Source organism: Gorilla gorilla, chromosome 9, assembly GCF_029281585.2.
Source record: "Gorilla gorilla gorilla isolate KB3781 chromosome 9, NHGRI_mGorGor1-v2.1_pri, whole genome shotgun sequence".
NCBI lineage: Eukaryota > Metazoa > Chordata > Mammalia > Primates > Hominidae > Gorilla > Gorilla gorilla.
The window spans coordinates 20,404,675-20,418,404 of record NC_073233.2 but is presented as its reverse complement, the minus strand read 5'-3'; the positions used below and the strand labels follow the sequence as shown (position 1 = coordinate 20,418,404).

General features: G+C 39.9%; 1 protein-coding gene across 1 annotated transcript in view; it reads right to left on the bottom strand.

The window, feature by feature from the left end:
- SPON1 (spondin 1) overlaps positions 1–13,730 on the bottom strand; it is a 286,962-nt gene that overhangs the window by 249,687 nt on the left and 23,545 nt on the right. The window lies entirely within an intron of this gene.

Sequence of the window (13,730 nt, the reverse complement as noted above, 5' to 3'; positions counted from 1 at the left end):
AGTGATATAGCAGGCCAGGCGCGGTGCCTCACACCTGTAATCCCAGCAGTTTGGGAGGCTGAGGTGGGCAGATCACCTGAGGTCAGGAGTTCGAAACCAGCTTGGCCAACATGGCGAAACCCCCATCTCTACTAAATATACAAAAGTTAGCCGGGTGTGATGGCGGGCGCCTGTAGTCCCAGCTACTCAGGAGGCTGAGGCAGGAGAATTGCTTGAACACGGGAGGTGGAAGTTGCAGTGAGCTGAGATCATGCCACTGCATTCCAGCACAGGTGACAGAGCAAGATGCCATCTCAAAAAAAAAAAAGAAAGAAAATGATATAGCAGTGTGTATCAAGAGCCTAAAAACTCTTTGATCCAGAAACATGAGACTGTATCTCATGGAAATGATCTAAAATATAGAAGTATAATGTCCAAAGGGGTAGGGATTTTTGTCTGTTATGTCACAGCTATATCCTCAGAGCCTAGAACGTGCCTTACACATGACAGTGTCATTTATATACTCATAAATGAAATAAGAGGGTTTTCTTTATACAAATGTATACTGCTAAATTATTTATAGTATTAAAAAATTCTCTAAATATCCTACAATAGGATACTGTTTCAGTAAACTATGACCCATTTACTCTTTAGATTTTACCTGTTTTAAAAAACAAACACAACAGCTTTAAGTGTTTGCAAAACCAGAATTAAGAGCTATCCCATAGAGTAGTTAGATCTGGAATGGAGGCTCGTCACTCTCATTTTAAAGATGAGAGGATTGCAAGGCCACAGGAACTTATTGGCTTTTTAAAAAACTACTTAATAGATACATGAAAAAGTTCTTTTTTGCATAAAAGTTATGTATTGTCTATTAAACAAGTCTATCATGTATTTGTAAATGATTTCCAGACCTTTAGAAAATAGATGTGGAAACAATGCTAGTTCCATGCAAGAAAGTAGGAGACCAATTAACGTCTGCAAACAAGTGGGTAAGGCCAGCAATTCCAGCAGCAGATATCCATCAATTTGGAAAGCACTTATCACCGGGCCAGTGTGCTAGGCCTTGGTGAGGCCAGGGGAGTACAGGGGTGGCCACAGGAATAGAGAGACAGACATGGCCCAGTTGTCTGCCTCTTTACAGAATCTTGTAGGGGAATGGGAATTTAACTCATCAGGGTAACACAGTGAGCGAAGAACTAGAACAAAGGGATGTGCCAAGTGTTTGAGATCTCAGAGAGGAGGCAGGGTGCACAGATTCCAAATGGGATGAAAGGAAAACATGAATGTCAGGAAAGACAGAAGAGATGGCATTTCAAAGGCCTGGAAGAGACCTGATGGATCTGTGAAACTGTAAACCTGGTATGACCCCTGGAATAACCCAGAAAGGATTTTAGGGGTTTAGCAGTAAATTTCTGTCTTGTCTCTCCCACACATCTCTCCCCAGAGCTGTAAGAGATGCAGAATAGAGAAAATGACACAGACCTTTGGTGGCTTAGTCTTTGTTCACTGCCACTTACTGGCTCTGTGCCATCGATCAATGCTCTGATTCCCTCAGTGTTAACTTTCCTGTGAATGGGAATAATAATAAGAGTGCCTACTTCATGGGTGTGTATGTGGGCAGGCAGTGGAATCTGAGTTGAAGAGGAGGTTAATACATTTATTTATGTGACTAATATTTACTCAGCTTTGATTATGTGTTCAGCATGGCACCCAGCACTGTGTGTGTTGTTGTGAAAGAAATAGATGTCTCTGCTCTCATGGAACTTCCAGCCAAGAGGAAGAAAGTTAAAGTATACGAAGCAACTAGAATAGTATCTAGTGTGGTTTCCGCTATCCATTCATACCTCTGGTGCGGAGCCTTTTGCCAAGGTATAATTTAAATTCCATTTTTGGTGAAGCTGCTATATGGAAGTAGTTCATAAAACCAGCAATTGAGAGCCCAGCCAACCACCCACATTGAACAGATTTTGTTTGCGCATCATGTATCCATAACATAAATTTTTCATTTTATTTTACAGCCATCCCAATCCTATTACAATAAAGATAGAATGAACTAGAGAAGCCTGTCTCTCTCCTCACCTGTGGAGTTGGAAAGATAGCTAGTAGTTACACCTTTGACAAGATTCAGATGTGCTCCTTACTGGTCCACAAATGCCCAAATCTACAGAGGAATGGAGTTTATGATTCACTGTAAAGAGAAATGTGGAAAATGCACCCTAGGCTGCTGGCTCAGAAGTAGGAGGCATTGATTGAGGGTCCCTTATGTCCAGGCACTGTGTTGGGCATTTTACATACATTATTTTATTTTGATCATTTTTATTTTGTAGATGAAGGGACTAAGTAAGTTTCAGATAAATTCAGCGACTTCTTGACTTAGCTAGTAGGGCAGAATTTGACTCCTAGTCTGATGATCTAATGATTCCAAAACCCAAAGTCTTTCCACATACTCGCTGTATATTTTAAATAGCAAAGCTAAGCTAGATGCATGGTCCTTTCTGATTAGTTAGAGCAGCCTGAAAATAGGAATACTTTCTACTGTGATGCTAACCTGTGTGCCCACCACTGACACTGTCAAAACCCAAACGGCTGCCTCTGGAAATAGAGCTCATATATACATATACATGTGTGCATACATGCATGTGAGTATGTACAGAGAGAGAAACTTTACTTTGACCCTATAATTTCATTTATCATAAGCAAATACAGATGCATAAACCTTTGCTTTTATCATAAGCAAATACAGGTGCAAAGATTTATGTGTTACGGTGTTCACTGCAGTGTTTTATATAAAAGTAAAGAAAAGAAAATTAGAACCACCTATCTTGCCAATAATAGAGGAATCTTTGAATAAATTATAATTCAACAGTATGATGGAGTATTACAAAGCCATTAAAAATCATGTGGAACATTTAATTTCATTGAAATATCTTCACAATATAATGTTCCCATAAAAATAAAACATGATATAAAACCCTAGAGAATGGTTCCAATATTCTGTTCAAAAATTATATATATAGGGGTGTGTGTGTATGTATATATATAACTACATTTATATATACAATTTTGTTTTCTATATAATATATAACCTGGAAGGAAAATACCCAAATGTTAATGATTATCTCTAGATTATAAAATGACATATTTTTATTTCTTTTTTATCTTTCTCTGTATTTATCCTTTTCTGTATTTTATAACACAAAACACAAGTGTGCTCTGTTGAGAGGAGTGATGCTTAAGTCTTAATAATGCCTCTGGTTCCCAGACTCAGGCTTTCTTGCTGGGAAGGAAAATGATTTTTCATCTTTTCTGGCAGCAGGTACTGGAGACCAAGGCTGCAGAAGTGTGAGGACCCAATGTCCATTCCAGGCACTCACAGTGCACATTGCTTCTTGTGCTTCTTACAAATGACTTTTCACATGGCAATTTTAAGCAAGAAAACTAAGTGTCAAGCAAGAGGTATTGACATCGCTTTTAAAATGTGTTGTTTGTGCATTATAGCTCTTGCAGAGGCATTTTACACCAAGTGAGCTCCTCAAGGGAAGGGGAAGGCACAGGATGTCATTTATCCCCTGGTTCATTTCTTATTAAAAAAAAAAAAACTTTTACTAGGCCCTTGTGAGGCTCTAGGTGCTTGTTAAAGAAGATATAGTAAAACATTAAAATATGGCAAATTTTAAAATAGAGGTGTGAGGCAAAAATAGAGTGGTCTTCACACACACTCTTCACTCCTTGTCCAGTTGAAATTTCAACGACTCTAAGAGACAGCTCAAAGGTTATTGTCTCTGTAAATGTCCTTTCTGTGCTCCCAAATCAGCACTCACTACCCACTTTCTGCAAATGATTGTTTTCTTATTTGCACAGATGCAGCAATTTTAGCATCTAGCAGGCTGCAATATGGTTCTTTCTAACAGGTCTCTTGACTCTATGTCACATATAGAAAATGGTAATATTTCCCTAGGGTAAACAGAGGAGGCCACCCTAATATCTAGGGAAATACACGTCTGGGTTCTCCTTCAACCTATCTGTGATCCACCAGTGTACATAAAATACTGAACTGGGAAGTTCTTCTGTAGACTTTGACCTCCTAATACCAGGGGCCATGATATGGTTTGGCTCTGTGTCCCCACCCAAATCTCATCTCAAATTTTAATCCGCATGTGTAGGGGAGGGACCTGGTGGGAGGTGGTTGGATCATGGGGGCGGTTTTCTCCATGCTGTTCTCGTGATAAGTGAGTCAGGTCTCACGAGAGCTGATGGTTTTAAAGTGTGGCACTTTGTTGTCTTGCTCTCTCTCTCCAGCCACCTTATGAAGAAGGTGACTGCTCCCCCTTTGCCTTCTACCATGACTGTAAGTTTCCTGAGGCCTCCCAAGCTATGCAGAACTGTGAGTCAATTAAACCTTTTGTTTATAAATTACCCAGTCTCAGGTAGTATCTTTATAGCAATGTGAAAACAGACTAACATACCATGTCTTATTTATTCATCTCCATATCCACAGAGCCTAGTATGTTGCATTTTGCATAGCTGGTCATTAGTGCATTCATTAATTCATGTCAGCAAATACTTACTATATTTACTGAGTGTCCACTATGTAACACTCACAGTGCTAGTGGTTAGAAATACAACAGTGAATTAAATAGACATGATTTTTTTGCCCTACAGTTTGGTGGAACAGAGTAATATTAAACAAATAATCCTACAAATAATTATAAATTTCAATAACTACTCTGAAGAAAAAGAACTGCGTACTATGAATGATATGGAAATACTTGAATGAACAAATGAATGAAAGAAAGAAAACACTGTATATTTTATATTTCAATATTCATTCACTGAAAGTTATACTATATAGAGAAACAAAGGGAATATTGTGGGCTCTCTCAGAATGGCATAAGAATCTCATAAGAAAATCAAAATCCTGTGTTCTGGCCACTATGCTCCTATGATACATCCTAAGACCTCATGAGTTTTCTGTGGTCCTATCTCATGGATGATTCATTCTTAACTTACTTAACGGCAACTGAAAGTTCTAGAGTATTTTTCTTGTTATTGTTGTTTGTTTCATGTGCTGCCATAAATCCAAATCTCTCATCTTGTACTCGTGCAATTGGTTATTTGGATCCAAGTAGGTGGTTTTCTGTGTTTCTCTCTTCCTCCGTTAGCTTTCATCTTGCTAAATTTGATCTATCAATTTAACCTGCTCAAATCTTGTGATTCCCAGTCCTGATCTCATATGTCTGTTTCCCTTCACATCAGTGGCCATGACTTCCATGATGGAATGCCCATATTCCATTTTGTTGAGTGCAGGTTTTGTGTGTGTGTGTGTGTGTGTGTGGGGATGGGGGATCATCTTGGCAATACATATTAGAACCATAAAAAATGTCCATATCCTTTGCATTTGTGATTATACTTCTAGGAACTTGTCCTAGTGAACAATACCAAATGAGAAAAAGTTTTATGCAAGAAACTGTTTCTACTCCATTATTTATAATAGTGAATGGCAGTTTTAAAAATCCTAACATCCTATAAGGGGCCTGATTAAGCTTAGGTTAGTGTAATGAGAGCAGGTTTTCCTATGAACTCAAAGAGAATTCCTGAGAACAAGCTTGCAATAGCATTTTATTTTTAGAAAAGTGTGTCAAAAGCCCTTTTAGGTTCTAACGTGGCTCAGAACCCATTAAATGCCACTAAATATTTATTGTTAATGTAGAGATCACAAAAATAGTTTAAAAACAGGTGATTATGAATATAAAAGACTATTAAAAGATACTTGCTTGCATGGTATTGATCTGCTCTTCTCAGACAAATATTCTTTTGTTTTGAGACTTTTTTCCTTTGATTGGCAGAGTGTTACCTAAACTAGTTGATACCTGAAGGACTTAAATTAAAAATAAAACAAGGCAATGAATAGTATTATAAATTAGCAGCTTAAATTTTAGTGCAAATACTGTGCTTAAAATTCTGTCCCTAAATATTCATGTGCCTACTCTGTCCCGTTCATAGTTGCTGCCAGGGATACTCTGAAGGGAGATAGATTAAAATCCTGCCCTGTAGAGCTTATAGTTCAGTGGAAGGTGACAGATAACACACAAGTTAATAAGTAAAATAGCATGGCAGGTGGCAATAACTGCAATGGAAAAACACTAAGTTGGGGAGAGAGAGAAAGAGCCTCGCTCAGGGATGGGAGGAGGAATGAAGTGCCTGATAGGACGATGAGGGCAGGGCTCCCTGGAAAGGGACCGCTGATCAGAGACCTGAAGGAGACAAGAGAGTGAGCTGGGCAGCTGGCTGGGCCACAGCATTCCAGGGAGCAGTTTTTGGTAATATAATTTTTAAGGATTGGTGGGTTACTTTTGTACAGGCAATTGAGTCCCTGAGTTCCTTGCCACTTTCACCGAATCAGCTATCTCATCAAAGAGAGGCTCTGTGTTTTCTGATATCTAGTGTGTGCCAATGCTGTTGTGCTGGAACCCGCTGTTGGGGCCAGAGCAGGTAGCCCCATCCCCTTCTCCTCGGCCTTCTTTGGAGAGGTGAGAGCTGTAATTCTTACTTTCCCTGGTACTAGGAAGCCCATTCCCTCGCCACTAAGTCTAAGGAGTTGCAAAGACAGCATTAAAATTTGCTTTTGTTGTGTTTGTATTTTGTGAGTCTGTGTTCTCTGTATAAGGATTCACTCATAAAGAAGCAAAGTAACCCTCTCTCAAAGTCACTTTTAGAGCCACAAATGTAATCTTTAACCAAATTTAAAGAATATTTAGGGGAGGCTGGCAAGATGGCTGAATAGGAACAGCTCTGGTCTACAGCTCCCAGTGAGATTGATACAGAAGGCAGGTGATTTCTGCATTTCCAACTGAGGTACCTGGTTCATCTCATTGGGACTGGTTGGACAGTGGGTGCAGCCCACAGAGAGCAAGCCAAAGCAGGATGGAGCGTCACCTCACCCAGGAAGAGCAAGGGGTCAGGGAATTTTCTCCCCTACACAAGGGGAGCCGTGAGGGACTGAGCCTGAGGGACTCCGGCACAGATACTGCACTTGTCCCACGGTTTTCACAACCCACAAACCAGGAGACTTCCTCTGGTGCCTACCCAGCCAGGGCCCTGGGTTTCAAGCACAAAACTGGGTGGCCATTTGGGCAGATACTGAACTAGCTGCAGGAGCTCTTTTCTTCCATACCCCAGTGGTGCCTGGAACAGCAGTGAGACAGAAACGTTCACTCCCCTGGAAAGGGGTGCTGAAGCCAGGGAGCCAAGTGGTCTGGCTCGGCAGGTCCCACCCCCATGGAGCCCAGCAAACTAAGATCCACTGGCTTGAAATTCTCGCTGCCAGCACAGCAGCAGTCTGAGATGGACCTGGGACGCTCGAGCTTGGTAGAGGAAGGGGCGTTCGCCATTGCTGAGGCTTGAGTAGGCAGTTTTATGGTCACAGTGTAAACAAAGCCACTGGGAAGTTCAAACTGGGTGGGGCCCACTGCAGCTCAGCAAGGCTGCTGTGGCCAGACTGCCAGATTTCTCTTCTCTGGGCAGGACATCTCTGAAAAAAAGGCAGCAGCCCCAGTCAGGGACTTATAGATAAAAACCCCATCTTCCTGGGACAGAGCACCTGGGGAAAGGGGTAGCTATGGGTGCAGCTTCAGCAGACTTAAACGGCCCTGCCTGATGGCTCTGAAGAGAGCAGTGGACCTCCCAGCACAGCATTCAAGTTCTGCTAAGGGTCAGACTGCCTCCTCAAGTGGGTCCCTGACCCCCGTGTATTCTGACTGGGAGACACCTCCCAGTAGGAACCAACAGACATCTCATACAGGAGAGCTCTGGCTGGCATCTGGCAGGTGCCCCTCTAGGATGAAGCTTCCAGAGGAAAGATCAGGCAACAGTCTTTGTGTTCTGCAGTCTCCACTGGTGATACCCAGGCAAACAGGGTCAGGAGTGGACCTCCAGCAAACTCCAGCAGACTGGCAGCACAGGGGCCTGACTGTCAGAAGGAAAACTAACAAACAGAAAGGAATAGCACGTCCACTCAAAGACCCCATCAGAAGGTCACCAACATCAAAGACCAAAGGTAGATAAATCCATAAAGATGTGGATAAACCAGCAAAAAAAGTTTGAAAATTCCAAAAACCAGAATGCCGCTTATCCTACAAAGGATCACAACTCCTCACCAGCAAGGGAACAAAACTGGACAGAGAATAAGTTTGATGAATTGACAGAAGTAGGCTTCAGAAGGTGGGTAATAACAAACTCCTCTGAGCTAAAGGAGCATGTTCTAACCCAATGCAAGAAAGCTAAGAACCTTGAAAAAAGGTTAGATGAATTGCTGACTAGAATAACCAGTGTAGAGAAGAACATAAATGACCTGATGGAGCTGAAAAACACAGTACAATAACTTCCTGAAGCATTCACAACTTTCAATAGCCAAATTGATCAAGTGGAAGAAAGGATATCCGTGATTAAAGATCAACTTAATGAAATAAAGAGAGCAGACAAGATTAGAGAAAAAAAGAATAAAAAGGAACAAAGCCTCCAAGAAATATGGGACTATGTGAAAAGACCAAATCTATGTTTGATTGGTGTACCTGAAAGTGATGGGGAGAATGGAACCAAGCTGGAAAACACTCTTCAGGATATTATCCAGGAGAACTTCCCTAACCTAGAAAGACAGGCCAACATTCAAATTCAGGAAATACAGAGAACACCACAAAGATACTCCTCGAGAAGAGCAACCCCAAGACACATTAATTGTCAGATTCACCAAGGTTAAAATGAAGGAAAAAATGTTAAGGGCAGCCAGAAAGAAAGGTCAGGTTACCCACAAAGGGAAGCCCATCAGACTAATAGCAGATCTCTCTGCAGAAACCCTACAAGCCAGAAGAGAGTGGGGGCCAATATTTAACATTCTTAAAGAAAAGACTTTCCAACCCAGAATTTCATATCCAGCCAAACTAAGCTTCATAAGTGAAGGAGAAATAAAATCCTTTACAGACAAGCAAATGCTGAGAGATTTTGTCACCACCAGGCCTGCCTTACAAGAGCTCCTGAAAGAAGCACTAAACATGGAAAGGAACAACTGGTATCAGCCACCGCAAAAATATACCAAATTGTAAAGAACATCGACACTATGAAGAAACTGCATCAACTAACGGGGAAAACAACCAGCTAGCATCATAATGACAGGATCAAATTCACACATAATATTAAACTTAAATGTAAATGGGCTAAATGCCCCAATTAAAAGACACAGACTGACAAATTGGATAAAGGGTCAAGACCCATCAGTGTGCTGTATTCAGGAGACCCATCTAACATGCAAAGACACACATAGGCTCAAAATAAAGGGATGGAGGAATATTTACCAAACAAATGGAAAGAAAAAAAAAAAAGCAGGAGTTGCAATCCTAATCTCTGATAAAACAGACTTTAAACCAACAAAGATCAAAAGAGACAAAGAAGGGCATTACAGAATGGTAAAGGGATCAATGCAGCAAGAAGAGCTAACTATCCTAAATATATGTGCACCCGATACAGGAGCACCCAGATTCATAAAGCAAGTTCTTAGAGACCACAAAGAGACTTAGACTCCCACACAGTAATAGCGGGAGACTTTAACATCCCACTGTCAATATTAGACAGATCAATGAGACAGAAAATTAATAAGGATATTCAGGACTTGAACTCAGCTCTGAACCAAGCAGACCTAACAGACATCTACAGAACTCTCCACCTCAAATCAACAGAATATACATTCTTCTCAGCACCTCATCACACTTACTCTAAAATTGACCACATAATTGGAAGTAAAACACTCCTCAGCAAATGCAAAATAATAGAAATCATAACAAACTGTCTCTCAGACCACAGTGCAATCAAACTAGAACTCAGGATTAAGAAACTCACTCAAAACTGCACAACTACATGGAAACCGAACAACCTGCTCCTGAATGACTACTGGGTAAATAACGAAATGAAGGCAGAATAAAGATGTTCTTTGAAACCAATGAGAATGAAGACACAACATACCAGAATCACTGGGACACATTTAAAGCAGTGTGTAGAGGGAAATTTATAGCACTAAATGCCCACAAGAGAAAGCAGGAAAGATCTAAAAGTGACACCCTAACATCAAAATGAAAAGAACTAGAGAAGCAACAGCAAACAAATTCAAAAGCTAGCAGAAGACAAGAAATAACTAAGATCAAAGCAGAACTGAAGGAGATAGAGACATGAAAAACCCTTCAAAAAAATCAATGAATCCAGGAGCTGTTTTTTTTTTTGAAAAGATCAACAAAATAGATAGACTGCTAGCCAGATTAATAAAGAAAACAGAGTAGAATCAATAGATGCAATAAAAAATGATATAGGGGATATCACTACTGATCCCACAGAAATACAAACTACCATCAGAGAACACTATAAACACCTCTACGCAAATAAGCTAGAAAATCTAGAAGAAATGGATAAATTCCTGGACACATAAACCCTCCCAAGTCTAAACCATGAAGAAGCTGAATCCCTGAATAAACCAATAACAAGTTCTGAAATTGAAGCAGTAATTAATAGCCTATCAACCAAAAAATGTTCAGGACCAGATGGATTCACAGCTGAATTCTACCAGAGGTACAAAGAGGAGCTGGTACCATTCCTTCGGAAATTATTCCCAACAATAGAAAAAGAAGGAATCCTCCCTAATTCATTTTATGAGGCCAGCATCATCCTGATACGAAAACCTCACAGAGACAGAACAAAAAAAGAAAATTTCAGGCCAATATCTCTGATGAACATTGATATGAAAATCCTTAATAAAATACTGGTAAACCAAATCCAGCAGCACATCAAAAAGCTTATCCACCACGATCAAGTCAGCTTCATCCCTGGGATGCAAGGCTGGTTCAACATATGCAAATCAATAAACGTAATCCATCACATAAACAGAACCAATGACAAAAAACACAAGATTATCTCAATAGATGCAGAAAAGGCCTTCAATAAAATTCAACACCCCTTCATGCTAAAAACTCTCAATAAACTAGGTATTAATGGAACATATCTCAAAATAATAAGAGCTATTTATGACAAACCCACAGCCAATATCACACTGAATGGGCAAAAACTGGAAGCATTCCCTTTGAAAACCGGCACAGGACAAGGATGCTTTCTCTCTCCACTCCTATTCAACATAGTGTTGGAAGTTCTGGCCAGGGCAATCAGACAAGAGAAAGAAATAAAGGGTATTCAAATAGGAAGAGAGGAAGTCAAATTGTCTCTATTTGTAGATGACATGATTGTATACTTAGAAAACCACTCAGCCCAAAATCTCTTTAAGCTGATAAGCAACTTCAGCAAAGTCTCAGGATACAAAATCAATGTGCAAAAATCACAAGCATTCCTATACGCCAATAACAGACAAACAGAGAGCCAAATCATGAGTGAACTCCCATTCACAATTACTAGTAAGAGAATAAAATACCTAGGAATACAACTTAAAAGGGATGTGAAGGACCTCTTCAAGGAGAACTACAAACCACTGCTCAAGGAAATAAGAGAGGACACAAACAAATGGAAAAACATTCCATGCTCATGGATAGGAAGAATCAATGTCATGAAAACGGCCATACTGCCCAAAGTAATTTATAGATTCAATGCTATCCCCATCAAGCTACCACTGACTTTGCTCACAGAATTGGAAAAAACTACTTTAAACCTCATATGGAGCCAAAAAAGAGCCTGCAATAGCCAAGACAATCCTAGGCAAGAAGAACAAAGCTGGAGGCATCATGCTACCTGACTTCAAACTATACTACAAGGCTACAGTAACCAAAACAGCATGATACTGGTACCAAAACAGATATATAGACCAATGGAACAGAACAGAGGCTTCAGAAATAATACCACACATCTACAACCATCTGATCTTTGACAAACCTGACACAAATAAGCAATGGGAAAGAGATTCCCTATTTAATAAATGTTGTTGGGAAAAATGGCTAGCCATATGCAGAAAACTGAAACTGGACCTCTTCCTTACACCTTATACAAAAATCAGCTCAAGGTGGATCAGAAACCTAAATGTAAGACCTAGGACCATGAAAATCCTAGAAGAAAACCTGAGCAATACCATTCAGGACATAGGCATGGGCAAAGACTTCATGTCTAAAACACCAAAGCAAAGGTAACAAAGCCAAAATTGACAAATGGGATCTAATTAAACTAAAGAGCTTCTGCACAGCAAAAGAAACTACCATCAGAGTGAACAGGCAACCTACAGAATGGGAGAAAATTTTTGCACTCTATCCATCTGACAAAGGGCTTATATCCAGAATCTACAAAGAACTTAAGTTTACAGGAAAAAAACAAACAACCCCATCAAAAAGTGGGCAAAGGATATTAACAGACACTTCTCAAAAGAAGACATTTATGCAGCCAACAGACATATGAAAAAAATGCTTATCATCACTGGTCATTAGAGAAAGGCAAATCAAAACCACAATGAGATACCATCTCACACCAGTTAGAATGGTGATCATTAAAAAGTCAGGAAACAACAGATGCTGGAGAGGATGTAGAGAAATAGGAACGCTTTTACACTGTTGGTGGGAGTGTAAATTAGTTCAACCATTGTGGAAGACAGTGTAGTGATTCCTCAAAGATCTAGATCTAGAAATACCATCTGACCCAGCGATCCCATTACTGGGTATACATCCAAAGGATTATAAATCATTCTACTATAAGGACACATACACACATGTATTTACTGCGGCACTATTCACAATAGCAAAAACTTGGAACCAACCCAAATGTCCATCAATAATAGACTGGATAAAGAAAATGTGGCACATATACACCATGGACTACTATGCAGCCATAAAAAAGGATGAGTTCATGTCCTTTGCAGGGACATGGATGAAGCTGGAAACCATCATTCTCAGCAAACTATCACAAGAACAGAAAACCAAACACTGCATGTTCGCACTCATAAGTGGGAGTTGAACAATGAGAACACGTGGACATAGGGAGGGGAATATCACATACCAGGGTCTGTTGGGGGGTCGGGGGCTAGGGGAGAGATAACATTAGGAGAAATACTTAATGTAGGTGACGGGTTTATGAGTGCAGCAAACCACCATGGCACATGTATACCTATGTAGCAAAACTGCACATTCTGCACACATACCCCAGAACTTAAAAAAAAAAAAAGAATATTCAGTGACTATAGTTAACAACAATGTACTGTGTATTTCAAAGTAGCAAGAAGAGAGTATTTGAATTGTTCCTAACACATAGAAATGATAAATATTCAAAGTGACGGGATACCTGAAATATTTGACTTGATCATTACACATTCTATATATATAACAATATCACACGTATCCAACAAATATGTTAAATATTATGTATCAATGAATAAGTATTAGAATTTTGTGGTTGTTGTTAAGCCCTCAAAGTCATCATATTTGAAGTGAAGGTGTTAAACAGAAGTCTTTATCTATTTGTTAAATCACTATATATATATATATTTAATTACAATGGCATTTGTTCTTTCTGATTGTTGGCTTATGTTTCAGTGGGTGACTTGTTGACTTTCAGGAACAGAGGTCAGTTTATGGGATGATGACAAGGAGAACTCCTTAGGCTTCATGAGGACTATCTCTGTTTTCCTCACCACCCTATCCCCAATGCCTAACTCAGTGCCTAGCACCCAGCAGGCACTCAACAAATGCTGCTGAATAAATCAAGGACTCCAAAGATAACAGCTTTGG